Raw genomic sequence first — 22873 nt, 5'->3', positions numbered from 1 at the left:
CCTTCCAATGAGCACTTCAGACATGTGATAACAACACAGACTCTTGCTTATATTAATATGCAGTAGCCATCACTTTAGATTACTTTTCATGTTGATTTAATTGCCCCGTGTATACAATATATGTTTATTCAGACTACTCAATACTCTTGATTTCAATTAACTCTAGACAAATCCCTCCCAGAGCAAAAGGCAGAGAGCCTAAGTTTATTTGCCTATATTAACCAAATTGACAGGTAGTCAGGCAAACACAACCATAGCAACATCTGTGTAGTAAGCTGCCCAGAGCTCCCAAGGCTGGAGAGTGATGCAAGTCATGTGGAGATAAGAGAGTACCTTGACTGTCATTTATAGTTGTCAGGGAACTGACAGAACTGGGGAGGTGCCCTACTCTTGCTGAAAGCAGAAGTCATTAATGAGGGAGAGTAATCAGTATTGATTATGAAAGGTACAGTAAATCTTATGACCATATGTATCCCCTTATCAGGAAATATTCTCCAGGAGTCACCAATCCTGGGAAATTCAGATGGTTGTGACTAATTTGGAGCGCAGCAAATTTGTACATAAACTTATTAGCTAAAAAGCAGCATGATATAGTCATTGAATTAATCTGGGCACCAGAAGGCCAGGGTGTTGTCTTCACTCCACACTGTGTAACCTTAGGCAAGACGTTCCTTTCCTCTGCCCTCACTAGGTTCACCTGCAAAAGGAAATGTGTTACACTAAATGGCCACCAAGGTGTGTGTGTCTCTCTCTCTCTCTCTCTCACACACACACACACACACACAGTCTCTCTTTCTCTCTCCCTCTGTCTCTCTCTCTCTCTCTCACACACACACACACACACTCTCTCTCTCTCTCACACCCTCTTATTCTACAAATTCCTCTCTACTAGGAGAGATCTAAAGAAGTAATCAATTTCTTCAAATTGGAGAAAATGGATATTCTCTTACTAGTAGAAATTGTTCCCAGAAGTATCTAATTTTAATAGAAATAATATCAAATAAACTTCTCTCTTTAGACCAGGCTTCAGGCTGAGATCATGAACTTGTCTTTCTCCAGGGTTCTTTATTTTACTCTGGAATGACTTAGTCACCACACAACACGTGGCCACTACTGTTTTTAGCTACTAGCCCTGTCAGGACTTGCTTCTATAACACTTTTTTTTTTTCTTTGAGATGAAGTCTCACTCTGTTGCCCAGGCTGGAGTGCAGTGGCACAATTTCGGCTCACTGCAATCTCTACCTCCCGGGTTCAAGGGATTCTCACTTGGAGATTCTCGGGCCTCAGCCTCCTGAGTAGCTGAGTTTACAGGCACCCGTTTCCACACCCCGCTAATTTTTGTATTTTTAGTAGAGACAGGGTTTCGCCATGTTGGCTAGGCTGGTCTCGAACTCCTGACCTCAAGTGATCCACCCGCCTCAGCCTTCCAAAGCCTTCCAAATCTGCTGGGATTACAGACGTGAGCCACTGCGCCCAGCATATCACTTTTTTTTTTTTTTTAACTCTTGATGAGAAAAGCTCCCTTCTAGACAAGAGACCAAATTATTATACATTTTCATCCTACTTTCCTTGAAGACTTCACTTCTCATCAGAAATAAATGAGAGGTCCAAATACCCTGCGTCTTTGCCAGCGTTTCATGTGAACAGTTTTGTCTTTGTTTTAGTTGTAGCCATCCTAATAGGTATGCAGTGGTATCTCACTGTGGCTTTAATTTGCATTTCCCGAATGACTAATGATGTTGAGCATCTTTTCCTGTGCTTATTTGCCAGCACTATGCTTGGCACATAATAAATGCTCCCTTCCAAGATTTTGGGTGGTTTCTACCCACTGCTTCCCAAATATATAATTTCAACAGGGGCCATCTAGAGACAAGGATTTTAAGTTGCAGTTGCGTGTTTGGGGAGAAAGGCATGGGGGAGCTAGAGAGAAGAGAAGTTCTCCTGAAACTTCTCACACAGCACACTGTGTAGTGACCACAGACTTCTGGTGGGAACAATTGTCCTAATTCTAGCTGGGTGTAGTGGCTCATGCCTATAATCCCAGCTACTCAGGAGGCTGAGACAGGAGGATTGTTTGAGGCCAGGAGTTTGAGACCAGCCTGAACAACATAGAGAGACCCTGTCTCTGCAAAATAACTTAAAAGACTACCTGGGCGTGGTGGCACACACTTGTAGTTCCAGCTAATCTAGAGGCTGAGGCGGGAGGATCACTTGTGCCTAGGAGTTTGAGGCTGCAGTGAGCTATTATTGCACCACTGCACTCCAGCCTGGGCGACAGAGTGACACCCTGTCTCAAAGTAAATAAATAAATAAACAAATAAATAAATAAATAATTTTTTAATTGCTCTAATTCTAAAAATTATTTTTAGTACTAGCTTCTCTGAATTACATATACAAATACACACACACACACACGCATGCACACACGCGCACATGATCAGAGGCAGCTTTTTTTAATTAAATAATTGTTTTTGAGTGAATTGTACAGTAAAGGCAGATAGCTAGATTGTAGGGGAGCTGTAGCAAGTCGCTGAAAACCTGCCCACATGTCCTGCATTATTACAGTTATGATTCATATAAAATGAAAACATTTACTATCCTTGCAATTTTCCCTTCACACTCTAAAATGAAGTCTCCATCATTTCTCATTTCTTTTGCTATTGTTTTGTTTTGTTTTGTTTTGTTTTGATTTGCTTTTTAATCACCAACTTGATTCTCAAAGCCTGGAACTCGATTACAAAGTTCATTTTGACTTACCAAATATTTGCTGGGTACCTAAGACATGCCAAGCACTAGGCTAGAAAACATGGGAGAATTTCATGATAAATAAGACATTCTCTCAACTCCTGGAGGGGAACTTGTGGTCTATGTGCCCCTCAGGCTTGTTTCCGGAAACAGCTGAAAATTCTGCTTCTACTCCAGACTTAGTACATGGAGTCTAGGCATGAGGTGAGTCCTCTATTTTATTTTTTAAGAGACCTTTTCTCCTTTGATGACCCTCCAAACACAAAGCTTCCTTTAGTCTCCAACTCACTTCCTCTTTTTTAACAACATTCTCAGCTTGTGTTCAACTATTTCCTGTTCACATTTTCTAACTGCCCTGTTTATTATTCTCTGCCTTAAGAAAAACCATAGAGTAAAAACATAAAATATTATACTTGATTTAGCATATATTATCTGCCTAAGGAACCAAAAAAAAAAATGTCAAAATAGGGTCGTGAGAGGTCTAGGCATAGTGGCTCATGCCTGTAATCCCAGCACTTTGGGAGGCCACGGTGGGTGGATTACTTGACGCCAAGAGTTCAAGACCAGCCTGGCTAACATGGTGAAACCCTGTCTCTACTAAAAATACAGAAAAAAAAAAAAAAAAAAAGATTAGCCGGGTGTGGTGGTACATGCCTATAACCCCAGCTATTTGGGAGGCTGAAGCAGGAGAATTGCTTGAACCCAGGAGGCAGAGTTTGCAGTGAGCCGAGATCGTGCCACTGCACTCCAGTCTGGGCAATAGAGCGAGACTCTGTATCAAAAAAAAAAAAAAGGGGGGGGCAGTGAGAGCAAAAATAAAATCATTGTAGTGCATATCCTGTTCATATTACATAGATATAGAACAGATGATAGATGAATACATACATACACACATACATACATAGATTCTTGTTTAAGGAACCTCTTCATCTAAATTGGTAATTCAATGAGAGGAAGAGGGGATTGTATTTGACAAATGCTAGAAGGAAGTCCATTTATTTCAGTGAATAATTCTGTGCATGCTTGTTTATTACTGAAGAGAATTTTGTGTGTGAGAAAGGAAGGTTTGAATTACTTAACTACATAGTCAATTCTTAATTATCCATGTTAATAGAAGTGATTACTCTGATCATCTGAAACAACAGATAATCAAAAATTCTTCCCCTTAATTAGTCACCTATCCTCCTACAGTTTGTCTCCCTCTCTACAAAGAGGGAGTCTGTCTCCCACCCAGCAAACAATTTTCTGTACATTAGGGAAAATGTTTTCCAGAGGTAATCTCTCCCCCTACAGGCAACTAGCCTACCAAGCGATCCATCAGTTTCCTGAGGAGAGGCTGTAATCCTGGAATGCCTATGTGTTAATTTACAACAAAGTCTAGGGATGGTAAGGACGGAATCTCTTCCTAGAGTTAGAAATATACATGTCCACTAGTTAGAGGATATACTCACCTCCTGCCTCCTGGTATTAGTGCATCTCAGAAGCCAAACCTTCAGGGAGGAAGTGGTATAGAGCAGTGATTAAGAGCCGAGATGATCAGGGAGAGCTATGTGACCTTGGGCAAACTGCTTTCTGAGCCTCAACTTACTCAGCTATAAAATAGGGGTCATAATAATTATGACTTCATTGAGCTATTGTCAGATATATGAGACAACTACTGAAAAGCCCCTAACACAATGAATGCCCTTGGTGATATCAGCTATTATTATCATCATTATTGTTTTTACTAAGGTTGTTGACAGTGCAAAGAGTCATTCCAGGCCGGGCACAGTGGCTCAAGCCTGTAATCCCAGCACTTTGGGAGGCCGAGGGAGGCAGATCACTTGAGGCCAGGAGTTTGAGACCAGCCTGGCCAATATGGTGAAAACCCATCCCTACTAAAAATGTTTTAAAAAATTAGCTGGGTATGGTGTCATGCACCTGTAATCCCAGCTACTTGGGAAGCTGAGGCATGAGCCTCTCGCTTGAACCCGGGAGGCAGAGGAGGTTGCAGTGAGCCGTAATTGTGCCACTGCACTCCAGCCTGGGCGACAGAGCCAGAATCTGTCTCAAAAAAAAAAAAAAAAAAAAAAAAAAAGAATCATTGCAAGAATGTGGGCCATCCAAACTAGGAGCTGTGAGTTTGCTGCAAATGATAAACAATAATAATAATAATAATGGCACAAGTATACATATGTAACAAACCTGCACGTTATGCACATGTACCCTAGAACTTAAAGTATAATAATAAATAAATTTAAAAAAAAAATAATAATAATAATAATGAAATATTTTGATTTTTAAAAATACATTCTAGTAGATTCAAGTTATCCTGCAATAAGCTTTGCTTCTCACCTCACTTCTGATATTCTTTCCTGATAGCAGAGGAAACCATAAGATTAGATCTGGTGCACTGGGAGCCCTGGGCACTCTCTGATGGGTGGGAATGTATTTGATGAAGATTGAGATCTGTTGACTTGGGGGCCTTTATACTCAGCCTGACCTCTATGAGTCCTGATGAGAGATTCCTTCCCTCATCCTGGTAGAGAGCATCTTCTAGTGCCTGACGCTCCCATCAGCTTCAGTTTCTCCAGGTTTCCAGCCAGACCACCCATCTCTCCCTACCAGAACGACTTGGCTTCCTTTATATGTGTTCATATCATTGATAGTATCTCCTAATCTTGCTCCAGACTGAAGGTGATTTTGCAAATATCTAATCTCATCCATTCCGGATGGATTTGATCAGACCACGTTTCAGAGTTCTGAGACTAGTCTCCTGTCAGTCTTGCCTATGTTAACTATCTTTGTGAAATGGTCAAATCCGTTTTTTTTCTGTGCTGTGACCCGAGCTGCCTTAGAAATTCTCTGATGATGGTTCCTTCCTGCTCAGACTTAGGGTTCTGGGATTCCAGCTGGGAGAGGAAGAGGATCAGTAGGAAAGGACACAGAGTAAGCAGATGTTTGGAGGAAACCAAAAACTTCCTACTTAGCACTTTAAAGACCTCCTACTTAAAGACCTCCTCTTTAATAACTCCTACTTAACACTGCCCAGAGTAGCTCTTCTCCTGATCCCATTTTTCTCAAAGGAAGAGATATTGGCTTGCAGATACCCAAGCAAACGTTTCAAATTTAACGTATTAGCGAAATCTCATAAGTTATTAATATTTGGTAAACTGGATGATTTCTGGTCTTTTTCCCTGGGCCTCCACAGAAGGACCTGACCTTGCATGATAGCCATCTTCCTTTTACTCGCTAGGTGGCAGCAACACTCAGTTTTGCCAAATAGGAAAAAAAGGTCCTTATTGTCATTTCTGTGATGATCTCTGTCATCTGTATCTTTTGATTTGGGAGCACCTCGATATTTTGTATTTCTATTTTTATTTTGATGGACAACTAAAGTTTAATTCCAGTTACAAGTAATCACAAACAACTGTACAGATTTCAGAAAAAGGAATTGAATGTAAAACCAGGAAACAGCCAGCACAGTAACTGATGAATGGATGATGAAATAGAACTGGAATGACTTGTCCAAAGTCATACAGGTAGTTAGTAGAAGAGTGAGAACTAGAAATCTGTCTCAACTGTCAACCCCAATCTCTTGCCCGTTTTTTTCTTTTGGAAGGTGAATACACCCAATAGTTTCATGGAGTAACTATGGACCCTGGAGCAGATTCGTTAACCTCTCTAGGCCTCGAGTTCTTTGTCTGTAATATGGGGACAATGATACTAGCTACCTCATAGGATTTTATGAGAATTAAATGAGACTATGCCTGCAAGGGGCAGGGAGGCATGTCATACTCAGGCAGGTGTGTCACACACAGGCATGGGCAGCATACACAGGGACGCCTGATGGCATTTTGGACCACAGCTTTCTTTGAGAGAGTCTCATACAACACCCCTCCGCCCACAGTTTGCCTTCTTTTTTCTACATACAGGACAGTGCATGCATTTTTAACAAACACATTTAAGCTATATTCCAAAAATAAGAAATGAGAAAGGGGGACTGATGTCCAATGAGAGGATGTTCAAGGTCTCTTTCAATGTTAACAGTCTCTGAATGCAATGTGTCTAACTCCAGGTTTCTCTCTTAGCAGAGGAAGTGGGAGAGAAAGTGCCTCCATCAGTTGCTATCACATTGCCTCAATAGCCCACCTACAACAAAGACCTGAGGTAGAATAGTCAGCTTTCCCTGATTATTCTCTGAGTATTCTAGGACAGTCTCTGAGTACCACACCTGGTACTCTGGCTCCCTTAAAATATGCACAAGACCATCATGAACAGAAACATCAATACAAGTGAGTCTCATACAAGTAAGCATTGCATTTGCAAATATCATAGTGTAACCATAATCAGGGACCCACTTCTCAGAAATCTTTTTTTTTTTTTTTTTTTTTTTTTGAGACAGAGTTTCACTCTGGCACCCAGGCTGGAATACAGTGGTGCCATCTCAGCTTACTGCAAACTCCATCTCCCAGGTTGAAGTAATTATTCCACCTCAGCCTCCCAAGTAGCTGAGACTACAGGTGTGCGCCACCAGGGCAAGCTAATTTTTGTATTTTTAGTGGAGATGGGATTTTGCCATCTTGGCCAGGCTGTTCTCAGACTCCTGACCTCAAGTGATCCACGCGCCTTGGCCTCCCAAAGTGCTGAGATTACAGGTGTGAGCCACCACGCCCAGCCATCAGAAATTATTCTTAGGACCGAAGCTACTGAGTATCTCCAGAAAGCCTAGGGCTGAGCCTGGTTATGTGGCTGGTAGAGTCCTATAGAATCACTGTAGCTAAATTAAATCCAAGTGATCTCAATGCCTTGCAGTTACAAAGTGCCTACATTATTTGTGCAATGTTTTGTTCGTTTTTTACAAGGCACTTTGGGAGTATTTTTAATCTCATTTGATCCTTAAAACAGCACTAGTGTGGCAGGTTGTAAGTCACCATCTCATAAATAAGGAGACTATAAGAGGCAGAACAAGATCAAGTACAAAGGCCTTCAAATCTGACAGACTTGAGTTCATATCATAGCTCTGGTACTTCCCAACTGTGTGACTGTGAGCAAGTTAAATGATCTTTCTAAGCCTCAATTTCCTCCTCTGCAAAAAGGGGCTAATAGAGTTCACTCCAGGGGTTGTTCTGAGGGTTAAATAAGATAGTGAATGGAGGCAAAGGGACTTGATATTTTTTAAATTACTTATTATTATTAAATCATTGACAATTTGTAACAGAAGTCAGGACAGGCACCCCAAATCCAGTTTGCTAAATGTTCAAATTCAAGGATATGGATTCACAGATCCAGAGTCAGACTTTTCTTGCTCAAAGAAAAAAAAAGATGGTCTTTTCTTATTAGCTGATCTTTGATACCAAAATCACCTTTTTGTCCTCAAATTTGTGAATCTCCAATGTTGGATCTGGCGAAGTACTTTTCGTATTTCTACTTCCATGTGTGGCTTTTGTAAGATTTTGCCTAGTATTGATATGCAGAAACTGTCCTGTTGCGGATCAGCATGGTCATTTCTGCTCCAAGATTCTGTACAGAAAGAGGAAGTTAGAAAAAGGCCAGGAAGGCCAGGCACGGTGGCTCATGCCTGTAATCCTAACACTTTGGGAGGCCGAGGCGGGCGTATCACCTGAGGTCAGGGGTTCAAGACCAGGCTGGCCAACATGGTGAAACCCCGTGTCTACTAAAAATACAAAAATTAGCCGGGTGTGGTGGCATGTGCCCGTAATCCCAGCTACCTGGGAGGCTGAGGCATGATCCTCTCTGCTCAACCCAGGAGGCAGAGGCTGCAGTGACCCGAGATCACACACTGCACTTCAGCCTGGGCGACAGAGCAAGACTTCGCAAAAAAAAAAAAAAAAAAAAGACAGAAAGAAAAGGCCAGGAAAGCACCAAGCACCAACAGTGCAGAAGACCAGGGTGGGGTAAGTAGGGGTGGGGAAGGAAGTTTCAGCCAAGAATTCTCAAGTTCCTTTTCTATGCCTGGAGAGAAGAGTTAAACCACGTTTTTTTCCCAATAGTGTAGTCTCGATGGGGTGCAGTGGCTCAAGCCTGTAATCCCAGAGCTTTAGGGGGCTGAATCAGGAGAATCACTTGAGACCAGGAGTTCAAGGCTGCAGTGAGCTATGACTGTGCCACTGCACCTCCAGCCTGGGCAGCAGAGACCCTGTCTTTTAAAAATAAAAAATAATATTGTCTCCCCATCACTGAAGACATGCAGACGCACTGAACTGGTGGTACTTCTCTGGAGAGCAATTTGGTTTGAAAGCTCTTTATACCTCTGCCCCCATTGCTGAAACCACATTCCGAAGAAAGAATCCCCAAAGGAATGAGGGGATGGAGGGTGAAAAACTGCGTAAGGTCATTGCAAGCCCAGCTATTTATAATGGTGAAAAACTGGAAACAATCCAAATGTTCAATAATGGTAGAGTGTCTAAAAAATGTAGTCTATCGACCAGGTAGAATGCTATTTAGGCATTAAAGTGGAAAGTATGCAGGCTGTGTTAAGTGAAAAAGGCAGATCACAACGTGGTATGGACATAAACATTACAACTATGTAAACCTAAGATATGTAGACATTAATATAAAGGAAAGAGGCCAGGCATGGTGGCTCATGCCTATAATCCCAGCACTTTGGGATGCTGAGGCCAGCAGATCACCTGAGGTCAGGAGTTCCAGACCAGCCTGGCCAACATGGTGAAACCTCGTCTCTACTAAAAATACAAAAATTAGCCAGGCAAGGCGGCAGGGGCCTGTAATCCCAGCTACTTGGGAGGCTGAGGCAGGAGAATTGCTTGAACCCACGAGACAGGGCTTGCAGTGAGCTGAGCTTGCGCCACTATACTCCAGCCTGGGAGATAAGAACGAGACTCCGTCTCAAAAATATATATGTAAAGGAAAGAAAACATGTGTAGTGTAGGGAACAAGCTACTGTGCATGCTGCTTTATAAACATTATCTCATTTAATTCTCATAGCAACTAATCATTTTGTTCTTTTTTTTTTTTTTTTTTTTTTTGATACAAGTTCTTGCCCTGTCACCCAGGCTGGAGTTCAGTGGCACGATCTCCGCTCACTGCAACCTCCACCTCCCAGGCTCAAGTGATTGTCCTGCCTCAGCCTTTGAGTAGCTGGGACTACCAGACATGTACCACAGCACCTGGCTAATTTTTTTTTTTTTTTTTTTTTTTTTTTTTTTGTAGAGGCTGGGTTTCACCATGTTGCCCAATCTGGTCTCGAACTCCTGAGCTCTGGTGATCCACCCACCTTGACCTCCCAAAGTGCTGGGATTATAGACGTGAGCCACCATGCCCGGCCACCATTTTGTTCATTTTTATACACACACACACACACACACACACACACACACACACACACAAAGCTGCTGGGGGCCAGCCGCGGTGTCTCACGCCTGTAATCCCAGCACTTTGGAAGGCTGAGGCAGGCAGATTGCTTGACGTCTGGAGTTCGAGACCAGCCTGGCCAATATGGTGAAACCCCATCTCTACTAAAAATACAAAAACTACTCTGGCGTGCTGCTGCGCGCCTATAGTCCCAGCTACTCAGGAGGCTGAGGCAGAAGAATCACTTGAACCTGGGAGGTGGAGGTTGCAGTGGGCCGAGATCACGCTACTGCACTCCAGCTAGGGTGACAGAGTGAGATGCCATCAAAAAAAAAAAAAAAAAAAAAACCCGCTGGGATTATAATTTGCATTGTGAAAAATTGGACTTAAAACGGGTGGCTCTGGCTCTGGCCAGGCATGGTAGCTCATGCCTGTGATCCCAGCACTTTCGGAGTCCGAGGCGGGTGGATCACTTGACATCGGGAGTTCGAGACCAGACTGGCCAACATGGTGAAACCCTGTCTCTATTAAAAAATTAAAAATTTAGCTAGGCATGGTGGCAGGCGCCTGTAATCCCAACTACTCAGGAGGCTGAGGCAGGAGAATCACTTGAATCCGGGAGACAGAGGTTTCAATGAGCCGAGATCTCACCACTGCATTCCAGCCTGGGCGACAGAGTGAGACTCCATCTCAACAAAAATAGATACATAAAACAAAACAAAATAAAATAAAATAAAATAAAATGAGTGGCTCTGCCATTTACAAGATGTGTGACTTTGGACAAGTCACTTTCTAAATTGCTTCCTTCATAAAATGAGGAGGAAGCTAATTAAATGTTAAATCTGAGTGTCTTTGAGCTATCAAATGTGTCATAATTTTAGTTTGTATGTCTCTGATGTTCCTGAGAATCACAGTTCAAAATGCCTACCATGAAGTGAGTGTCCATTAACATGTTTTGAAAAGTATGGTGCAAGGCCCAGTGCAATGGCTCATGCCTGTAATCCCAGCATTTTGGGAGGCTGAGGTGGGTGGATCACCTGAGGTCAGGAGTTCCAGATCAGCTTGATCAACATGGTGAAATCTCATCTCTACAAAAAATACAAAAGATTAGCCGGGAATGGTGGCGGGCACCTGGGATTAGCTACTTGAGAGGCTGAGGCACGAGAATTACTTGAACCCAGGAGGTGGAGGTTGCAGTGAGCTGAGATCGGGCCATTGCCTGCGCGACAAGAGTGAAACTCCGTCTCAAAAAAAAGAAAGAAAAGTATGGTGCAAAATGCCACCAGAGAAAAAGATAACTGACTTTCCTATCTTAAAGCAATACACAATTCAAAATATTCTATTAATGTCATTCATATTTTCATAAATTTTGGTGACTGGAATAAAAGTGCTTCCTTTCTACCATACCCAGAGAATTGGCAGAGATGGAGGTTGCAGTGGGGGGGATAACATACCCAGAAAGAATTGGAAACTATGCACAGACAGTTTAAGTGAAAAATGTGGAAATTCTGGCTTGAACCAGCATTGTTTTCAACTAGCTTTCAAATAACTTTGTCATCTAGGAGGCACTGTTTCCCGCAACCACAAGCTGTCCTTCTGAAGTGGGGGAAGGAGGAATGTGTTAAGCCACGTGATCGGGGTTAACCCCTCCTGAACCTGACGCTCTTCAAGGCCCACGTGCCTCCCTCTTTGCCATAAACTGCCATGACTCTGGTCTTCTGACTTGGATTCTCATGAGATGCTGCTTCAGTTTTTGCCTTACTTTTTGTTCAGTTTTTTTGTTTTGTTTTGTTTTGTTTTGTTTTGAGACACAGTCTCGCTCTGTCACCCAGGCTAGAGTGCAGGGGCACCATCTTGGCTCACTGCAGCCTCCGCCTCCTGGGTTCAAGTGACTCTCCTGCCTCAGCCTCCTGAGTAACTGGGGTTACAGGCATGCGCCACCACATCTGGCTAATTTTTGTATTTTTAGTAGAGACGGGGTTTCACCATGTTGCCCAGGCTGGTCTCAAACTCCTAGCCTCAAGCAATCTGCCTGCTCGAACTCAAGTGCTGGGATTACTGGCATGAGCCACCGTGCCCGGCCTGCCTTACTCTTGATAGATGTTTTCTCTTCTTGCAAGATCGCTCTTCCAGTAAGGCTGTTTCCACTTGTAAGAAATGAGAGGAGAGTTCAAGCACTGTAGTGGCTGCAGTCTGTTGAGACTATATTTGTTCCTGCCTTCTGGCTTCTCCCATCAGGAGACAAGCTTGAGGGAGGGGGAGGTGAGTCTGCAACTGGACAACATTTTACCGGCACCTCAAGGGAATAGACCCTGCCTTGTCCCCTTCTGAAACAGGCTTTCTCCCCCGCCACAGCTGAGGAAAGTAGAAGGGGCAGGGTAGGAACACAAAGGGTACTGACATTCTGTAAAGCTCCAGCATTCTGGTCTTTAAAAAGACTTCGAGTATATGAATGAGTCCTGTGTTCGTTTCTCCCCAAACAAGCATCTTTGTTGGATAGTTACACACAATTATTATTCTTTGCCTAAAAAAACTTGATCTCGTTTCTAACTGCAAATCCCCTCTGCCAGCATTTGGGTTGCAAAATGCTTTGTTTTCTTGGCCTCCTGTCTTTAGTCTCTACATCACCTGGTGAAACATTCCCAGCCCTCTGTTCACAAATGAGGACTTTTAGGGTAAATGTGAAGAGAGAAGAGAAAGAGAAGGCTTTCCGGTAACTTTTGAGTCGGGACAGGATCAGGAAGCATGGAATTATCTATTGCAGTCTGAGCTATGTGGTATGTATATTATTATCATTATTAATAGTAACAGCATTTGAGGGGATAATTCTACTGATTTCATAGCTTTTTTGTGTGTGTGTGAGGCAGGGTGTCACTCTGTCCCCTAGGCTGGAGTGATGCAGTGGTACAATCATGGTTCATTGCAGCCTCGACTTCCTGGGCTCAAGCTATCCTCCTGCCTCATTTTTTGATTTTTTGTAGAGATGAAGTCTCACTATGTTGCCCAGGCTGGTCTCGAACTCCTAGGTTCAAGCCATCTGCCAGTCTTGGCCTCCCAAAGTGCTGGGATTACAGGCGTGAGCCACTGCGCCCGGCCTCATAGCATTATTGTCAGGAATAAGTGAGGCTGAGATGTAAATAAAGTGTATGACTCAGTGCCTGGCACACAGTAAATTCCTCCAAGCTATTAGCTATTATTACTACTAACAATCATTTTTTATTGAGTTTGTACTGTACATTGGGCACTGTGTCTGATCTTTTATATCAACTGATCTGAATAACAATGGGACAGTTATAAGGAATTGTCATTATGCTCATTGTACAGTTGAGAAAACTGAGGCTCAAGGTCACAAAGTCCTTAAGTGGCAGAACCGGGACCCAGGCCCAGATGTGTTCAGTTCCAAAGCCCCTCACCACACTGCAGTGGATAAAGGACACTTTCAGGGGCTTCACAAGTTAGCCAGTCAGTTACTCTCCTCACCAGTCTGTTACTAAACTATGAATGCTAATATAATGACAGCATTTCTCCCTGAACCAATTTTCTTTAAATGCCATTTCCTCCTTCTCTAAAAAGACTGAACACATCCCTGACTCACATTTGAACAAAGTCATGTCATATTTCAGATTTTCCTTTCCCTGCAGTCAGCCCTATGGCAATTACACAGGCCCAGGGCCAAATTCCAGCTCAGAGTGGAGGATGGGTGAATACCATAGGCTAAGAAAATAGCATGAGACCAACTAACAGAGGTCCCCCAAGTGCTGTCTTATCCTGCTATTTCCCGGGAGGCTGTGGATTAAGATATAAATGAGACATATGGAGATGGTAAAAAGCATATGTCAGGCATGCTGTGGTCCATGTTCCTGTCAAGCACACACACTGGGTCATTTTTAATATGAAAACACCACCAAGCAGGCTACCCAAATATTTCTACAGAACCAAAATTGAAGTCAGTACTTTATTTCTCACACCTCCCTTCTTACATCAGCCTTTTCTGCAGTATCCCGGAATTAGGTGCACATACCTCTGCCCTGCCCCCAGCAAAAGGAGAGAGAAAGAAAAGAACTGGTTAGTACCAAAAACCCAAACAGTTCCTCCTGGGTATGTTTCAGTTGAATTAATTATCCCCAGGCATAACAATAAATGTCATGATCAACAACAAAATTTATCGAACACAAACCTTCTACACAGTATTGAAGAAGGGCATTGTGGTAAAATGCCGTCAGCATCCCTGCTGCACCTCCCTGTTGGTGATGTGTTCCCCACCTCCCTGTATTGTGATGCGCTTCCCTGCCTTGTCCTAAGCTCTGAGGACAACACGTAAAAGAACTCGCCATTCGAGAAATAGCCTTTTCTTCCATGAAGCCACTCAGGTACACTAGAGCTTGGCCATTTCCCCCATTCCCATCCTCACTCCCAGATTCAGATGGAAATTTAACGTGGCTGCTCATTTGGCCTTTGGCATAGGCTCCCAGGCGCCATTTTTAGTGGCCCTCTCTTCCTCTGACTCCTCCTACTGATGGAAAGCTTGTGAGCTCTGGGGTCAGATTATCCTGAATTTGAATCATGCCTTGGTGAGGTGGGGAAAGAGCAAAGATCAAAGCAGAGGCCCTTGTAGGCTCAGGAGACGTCCTGGTTTCACTGGTGCAGAAAAGAGTTCCTGGGAGAAAGTAGTGAGGAATGAGTCTGGAACAGCAGGTAAGGGCCAATTCACAGGAACCTTTACAAAGAGAACAAGTTGTTAAATAGTACATCTTTCAAAACTTTGCAACATCTCCATTTAATTCCCTCCTATCCCCTTTTCAGTTTCATTGGGAGGATATAGGCCAAATTCCAGCTGGATTACATAATGGTTCCCAGCGTTGGATCAGCAATTCTCACTTTTTTTTTCCTCCCAAAAGATTGTTTAGGCAGCCTTTCACGTGTGCGTAGAGCAAAGAACATTCATTAGATAGGGTGTCAGGAGACTTCGGTTCCAGCCACAGGAAGTTGAGTCAACACCTCTCTCTGAGCCTCAGAGGAAAGTAAAAGGACTAAAGCAGGTGGCCTTGACAGTTATTCCTAGTTCTGACATCCTTGATATGTTCTCAACAGTAACATCTGGAAACTAAAGAAAAGCAAAATCCAAGTGTATGGGTCTTTCATGAGAGCAGAGGAAAATGGTCTATTTACCCATTGGCCTCAGGGATAACCTGCACTTTTTCTCTTCTCCTCATCTACCTCAAGTCTCTTCCTGAATACTCTCCTTGTGGGCCTTGAAGTGTTGGCTGTTGGGTTAACCTGAGCCTTAGAACTTTTACTCTGTTTTTGCCGAGTCCTTCACCTGACCTGCATGCAAGGATGATGGGAATCCATTGGCAAAACTTGCTTTGGCTCTTGGCTACCCATGCGTGCATGCTGATAGACCCACATGCCCTGGAGACTGTGCACACAGGTCCCTTTATATTCTCAGGCCCTTTTTCTCCCAAAGTACACATTCTTTAAATAGGGCTGTGAGCCGGCCATGAAAAAAACAATGAGGTTTACAGTGAAGGCTTTCAGCTACACAACTGTATCAGCCCATTGACAACTGAGTTTTGCAAAGGGACATTCTCTCAAGAAGAACCAGAGCAATAACAGATTTTTAACCATTGAAAATGGCTTCAGGTTGAGTCTCAAAGTGTTTATAATCTGAGACTTTAGAACACCATGTAGCCCCAGGTAGGACTTGATGATTAATGAAGTACAATACATAAGTATGGATGAGATTCCTCCCATCCACAGAGCTTCCAGATGTCTAGATCAACACTCAAAGCAACAAACCATGTCTCTGCCACAGAGATATCTGAGTTTGCAGCATGAAAAAGTGGGTGCTGAGTGCAGTGGATGAGGGGACATGGTCTACTCTGAATCTGACCAATTTTCCTTGGGAAACGTCTCTCCCAGTTTATAGGAGAAGATTTTCTTCTGTGGCTCACTTTCTGTGTGTGATCTGGATGTTTTTACTTCTCCCTCATTCATCTAGCTAGCTCATTTTAAAATGTTGTTGGCTTTGTGTGTGTACTGTCCTTTGTGAGGAAAAGAGATAGAAAATCATGTATGCAGTGCGTTGCATCAGACTCTGTCACAGGGCACTGTGATATGAAATGCCATCAGGCATCCCTGCTGCATCTCCCTATAGGTGACATGCACCACCACTCCCACCTGTCTGTATTGTGATGCGCTTCCCTGCCTTGTCATGCTTGCTGGTAACGTCATGGTGATACCTTGGCTTTCAATGTACTCCAGGGCAATGTACACAATACTAGATCTGTATTAGAATCTCTAATATTTCCCATTATCAAAGTGTAATGGTATTAAATATTCAGCTGTAATTGTCATCACAGAAGACATTATTCAGTATACTTTCTTAGGAATGGATGTCATACAAATAATAACACTTATAGAATCAGAAACTCTGGGAATGGGGCCCAGAAATCTATGTTAACTCCCATGTTCTTCTCATCTGTTCCTATCTGGATTTTACCAATTTTTACCTCTATTAGAAATTCCAAAACGTCTTTAAAGGGCATCCCTTGATACTTCCTGCTTTTTGGCATCCTCTGAAGCTTCCCTTATATTGCAGGCCTGTATTTGGAATGAGGAGGCACAGCCCATGTTTGCTGTACTTTATTTGAAGTCAAGAAAAAAAATGAGGACATTTTCTTGCCCTTTAATAATTTTAAGTCTAGACCTTTTCAACACTGGGGTGGCCATCCAAAATATTTTCATTTCTTCCTCCTTCAGTACCCAGGGGGCTTCTAGTACTCTCTTTCATTCATTCAACAAATATTCTTTACAGGATACACAGCATGATAAATGTGGCACATCTTCCTTTACACATGCATTTTGAAATCAGTCCCATGTGCTCAGCATTTATTGACTCTTCTGAGCCTTTCTAGAAGGAAGCCTGTTTAAAAGGAGTCATATCTATCTCTGTTGCAAGATATACATTAAACACCCATTTTTTTATCTGTATAACTTTAAGGGGTACAAGTGCAGTTTTGTTTTATGGATATGTTGTGTAGTGGTGAAGTGTGTGGGCTTTTATTGTAACCATCAACTAAACACCCATTTTCAATGCTTTCTTCTTCAATAGTTTGAGTCGATTTCATTAGAGGCTTAAGAGACAGCTGTACCAACACTCAGGTTAGGAGATGTAGTTGTGGGAGACCTTACCAATTAGAAAGTGTAACTTTCAAAAGGCTCCGTAGCCAGAGTGTGAGGACTGGATCAAGGAAGAAGTGGAAGACAAGGGTGAGGAATTAATAGTGTCTGAGGGCTTGTCAACTGGAAATTGGGAGGAGCCAGGCGCAGTGACTCACACCTGTAATCCCAGCAACTTGGGAGGGCAAGGCAGGTGGATCATTTGAGGTTAGGAGTTTGAGACCAGCCTGGGCAACATGGTGAAACCCCATCTCTACGAAAAACACACACACACACACACAAAATTAGCTGGTTGTGGTGGCACGCCTGTAGTCCCAGCTACTCAGGAGGCTGAGGCAGGACAATCGCTTGAACTCAGGAGGTGCAGGTTGCAGTGAGCCACGATTGCACCACTGCACTCCAGTCTGGGCGACAGAGCGAGACTCCATCTCAGAAAAATAAAGGAAAAAGAAATTGGGAGGCCCAGTGGAAGGAGGATGAGCTCTGGCGTCAGATATATGTGGGCTTGAATCTTGACTCTGCAACTTCCTAGCTGCGCTAACCGTGGGCAGGTTAGTTAACCTCCCTGGGCCCACTTCCTCATCTGTAAAATGAGGATGGGTATAGAAGCGAGCTCATAAAGTTTTGGTGAAGATTACATGAAATAATCCACGTCTACCCTTTCGCACTGGGCCTCCCATTGAGTAGGCAATCGGCAAATGATGGCTCTTACTATCAACCAGGAAGTTTCCTCGGCTTATCTACTACTCCAAGCAGATTGCCCCCACCGCCACACCTTTCCTCTCTGAGGTTTGTCTACATTCCTACTTTGGAGGGAAATGGCAGTGGGAGCCTCTCTTTCCTCTCCTCAGAAGTTGACTGCCCCCTCCCTGGTGAGCTCAGGCAATGAAAATCAACCCCTCCACCCCAGGGAAGACCTAAAAGGAGATGGTACAGAGCAGCCTGCAGAAATTAGACAGCGGGGTCACCCTGGTCCTCTGTGCCACAGGAAGGAGGGGTACTGAAGTGTCAGTTGCGGGGGGCAGTGCTTCAGCGGGAATTCCAGAGCTGAGAAGGCTGCCATCAACCAAGTGAGACATGACCAGGCCCTGAGGCAAGTCTGTAACTTAGGAGGGAAGAAAGCGCAGATGTGGGAAAAGGAAGGAAAATGTGAGTCGATTTGGCAAGAGATGAGTCCAGAAGGAAACATCACTCTTTCCGGGCATCACAGTCAAGCTACAACAGATGCAGGACAAGAGTAAGCGATGAGAGGAGAAAGAACACAAAACCAGAGCCTTGTCTCAACTGTGTATGTGACAAGGAATCTAACAGGTCATTCAGGATGGAGAGAAAAAGCCATCGCATGGCTGGTAAGCTTAAAACTCATAGTACAGGGCTGCGGTGGCGGCAGTTTGCATGCAAATTTGCTAGATTGGTAAGCTCACTAAATGTTTATTATATGTAAATTCAATTTTTAAAAAAACTTCATCTTTTAATAGAAACAAATGTGGCAATTTCTAGACCTATTATGACTGGGTTTCTGAATGTTTTTCCCAAGGGTGTAAAGTTTAAGGGGAAAAAATAGCCTAGAAGGAAGAAAAAGTGAGCAGGATTCCAGTTCTCTGCTCGCTGGGGAACACATGCTTTCCAAATACGGGGAGGAGAGGAGAGGAAAGCTGCCGCCTGGGTTCTTTCCCAGTTCTGAGTCTGTTTTGGCTACAGAATACACTCCACTTTCCCCAAGCTGACAGCTTTCAGTTCCAATATTTTTTTCTCAGAAATGTACATTCTCATGGGAGCTCCTTTGTGAGCTTCTGCAGCCCCAAAGAAACATCTAAAGGGACCCTGATATAAGTCATTAGTTTAGAGTCAATGAGATTGGGGGCCCTAGAGGGCAGGATTCCTTCCGTATGTATTTGTCCCCACACTGCTAGTCACAGAGTAGGTGGTTAATAAAAGATAGATTGAATAATTTACCTACTAAATGAATGCTAAATCTCACAGTAATATACCAATGATGTTAGAGAGAAAGAAGTTATATCTATAGATTAAAAGGCATATCAAATAATGCAATGTATGGACCTTGTTTGAATTTTTATGCAACGATTTTTTAAATGAGGCAATTTGGAAATTTGAACACTGCCCTGCACCATGTTTTTTTTTTTTCTTTTCTTTTCTTCCTTCCTTTCTTCCCTCTTTCTTTCTTTCTCTTTTCTTTTCTTTTTTTTTTTTTTTGAGACAGAGTTTTGCTCTTGTTGCCCAGGCTGGAGTGCAGTGGCACAATCTCGGCTTACCACAACCTCCGCCTCCCGGGTTCAAGTGATTCTTCTGCCTCAGCCTCCAGAGTACCTAGGATTACAGGCACGTGCCACCATGCCCAGCTAATGTTTGTATTTATTTAGTAGAGACAGGGTTTCACCATGTTGGCAAGGCTGGTCTAGGACTCCTCACCCCAGGTGATCTGCTCGCATTGGCCTTCCAAAGTGCTGGGATTACAGGTATGAGCCACCGCACTCAGCCTTTTTTTTTTTTTTTTCTTTTAATGTCATCATTTAAAAATAGATTTTACATTAAGATCCAGATTTCCAGTTTATTCTGAAAAATGGGAATATCTGGCCACAAATGGGCCCATCTCCCCACTTAGTGACCGTGGGCTGGAATTAAGGCGTGGTTACTTGCTTTTGGAGGTGGTTCCCACAGTCCCCATCTCAGGCCCAGAATAAGTGCTAATTCTTCCACAAAGACTTATCTGATCACTCTAAACAGGACTGATTTCTCATCCCTTTTAGCCCTTGGAACCCGTTTCAGTTACTCACCTAAATCCTACTCATGCCACCTGTATATGGTTATTTCTGGATGTCTTATCTCCCCTCTTCCTCCTACACCCTGGCTAGACTGAGGCCTTTAGAGGCTCTAAACACTGAAAAGACTAGTAGGGTGCCTCCCCATGTGTAATTCCCAATCAAATTTTATTTTTCAAAGTGACAATGTTTACAAATAAGTTGAAGACAAACTTCTAGATTGAAAAAAACTCGGCTGGGCACAGTGGCTCACGTCTGTAATCCCAGCACTCTGGGATGCCAAGGAGGGTGGATCATTTGACCTCAGGAATTGGAGACTAGACTGGGCAACATGGCAAAACCCCGTCTCTACTAAAAATACAAAAATTAGCCGGGCATGGGGGTGCAGGTCTGTAATCCCTGCTACTCGGGAGGCTGAGGCAGGAGAATCGCTTGAATCTAGGAGGCAGAGGTTGCAGTGAGCCAGGATTGCACCACTGCACTCCGGTCTAGGTGACAGAGTGTGACTCCATCTCAAAAAATAAAGAAAAAATTATCTAACTTCTTATTTTGAAAAACCTCAAATCTTTACCCCTACATTCTTCAACACTTATGTCTTTTTGTGTGTGTGTGAGATGAAGTCTCGTTCTGTCTCCCAGGCTTGGAGTGCAGTAGGCAATCTCAGCTCACTGCAACCTCCGCCTCCTGGGTTCAAGCAATTCTCTTGCCTTAGCCTCCCGAGTTGCTGGAATTACAGGCATGCACCATCACATTCAGGTAATTTTTGGGTTTTTGTCTTGTGTTTTTATTTTTTTGTAGAGATGGGGTTTCGCCATGTTGGGCCAGGCTGGTCTGGAACTCCTGAGCTCAAGTGATGTGCCGGCCTCAGCCTCCCAAAGTGCTGGGATTACAGGCGTGACTATTTATTTCTTAAGAAGAAGTGTATTTTCCTAGGTGACTACAACATCATTCCCATACCCAAGAAATTTCACCTTGATACAATATCATGTACCATACAGTTCATTCAAATTTTCTAATTGTGCCAGTAATGTATGCCTTTTAAAGCTTCTTTTGAAAATTAGGGTTCTAATCAAGGATCATTCATTGCATGTGGTCTCTTTAGCCTCCTGTGATCTGGAACACTTCTCTGATTTTTGTTGTTAGTCTTTCATGACACTAATATTTTGAAGCATTGGGGCCAGTTTTGTAGACTATATCACAGTCTCTACCTCTGTCTGAAGGTTTCTTCATTATTAGATATGGGTTCAACATTTTTGCAAGAAACTACAAAGCTGATGTGTTTTGCTAAATTTTCTGTTTGTGGAGTTCCAGATAAGGTCATGAAAGCTGAACTTGCATTTGTGCATGTGTGTTTTGTGGGCACCCTAATCATATGTGTGTCGTATTAATAAACATGGATGGCTACCATCCTGGATATCATGCAAAGCATTAATCTCTGTATTTACTTAGAAGCAGAGCTTCGGAAGTTATAATGCCAAACTGTTTATTTTCCCCACTAGGTTTTTTTTTTTTTTTTTTTCCTTCAAGACAGAGTCTCCCTCTGTTGCCCAGGCTGGAGTGCAGTGGCAGCTCTCGGCTCACTGCAACCTCCACCTCCTGGGTTCAAGTGATTCTCCTGCCTCAGCCTCCCAAGTAGCTGGGGTTACAGGGGCCTGCCACAACGCCCGGCTAATTTTTGCATTTTTAGTAGAGATGGGGTTTCCCCATGTTGGCCAGGCTGATCTTGAACTCCTGACTTCAGGTGATCCACCCACCTTGGCCTCCCGAAGTGCTGAGATTACAGGTGTGAGCCACCGTGCCTGGCCCCCAACTTGTATTAACCCACATCATCGCAAACATTTATTGACCACGTTTTAATTTTTGTTAAATCTGTAGGCGCAACATAACATAATGTCTTTTTTTTTCATCTTTTGTTTTTGTTTTTCTTTTTTTTTTTGAGACAGAGTCTCGCTCTGTCACCCAGGCTGGAATGCAGTGGCGCTACACGGCTCACTGCAAACTCCATCTCTCGGGTTCAAACGATTCTCCTGCCTCAAACTCCCGAGTAGCTGGAATTACAGGTGCCCGCCACCATGCCCGGCTAATTTTTGTATTTTTAGTAGAGACGGGGTTTCACCATGTTGGCCAGGCTGGTCTCGAACTCCTGACCTCAAATGATCCACCCGCCTCATTCGCCCAAAATGCTAGGATTACAGGCATGAGCCACCATGCCTGCCCCTATATTACATATTATATTACATATATTATATATTAATATATGTAACATATACTATCATTGCTAACATATGTAATATATGCTATTATTAGCTTCTTCCATTTTATAGCTCCTATGTCATTTGAAGACTCAGTGGGCTCGCCAAAGTGCCCATCTCACAAGTGGTCCTGCCCCATTTTGGGATCTCCTGCACCACACTTAATGGCCCCAACCATAAACTGGGTCCCTACAACTGTGTCACCACGCACACACTCACAACAGTGGTGACTCCACCTCATAAAGGCAAGCGCCCAGGAAGTGAGGTCTGCCCCTTAAAGGAGCCTCGGGCCAATTACGGCTTTCCTTGTGAATGGGAAAAACATTCTGCAACCTGGTAGAGTCTCTCCCAAAATCCGGAGAGATTGACGCCAATAAGTCCTCTGCCTCTCTTTAAAAACTCACAAACATCTTAAAGATATTTCACCCAACTTTGAGACCTATGTATCATGATTTATTGCGCAACAGTTTAGGGAAGTCCACTCATGATGGGGCCCCTAGCACCTCAAAGCAACCCTGCCACTCTCAACCTCTCCTTGGGCCTCTTCCCCCAACTTGGGTCTTTCTTTGTGTAGTGTTTCAAGGACTAGTAAACTCACGA

The 22873-nt window shown here is 43.4% G+C and overlaps 1 protein-coding gene across 1 annotated transcript in view; it reads left to right on the top strand.

Annotated features, from left to right (window-relative positions):
• The window catches only part of MAP7D3 (MAP7 domain containing 3), a 195566-nt gene that overhangs the window by 137001 nt on the left and 35692 nt on the right, over window positions 1-22873 (top strand). The window lies entirely within an intron of this gene.

The sequence above is a fragment of the Macaca thibetana genome, chromosome X (assembly GCF_024542745.1).
Source record: "Macaca thibetana thibetana isolate TM-01 chromosome X, ASM2454274v1, whole genome shotgun sequence".
NCBI classification, from domain to species: Eukaryota; Metazoa; Chordata; class Mammalia; order Primates; family Cercopithecidae; genus Macaca; species Macaca thibetana.
Note: the sequence above shows the minus strand (reverse complement) of the source record. Positions and strands in the feature narration are given on the sequence as shown.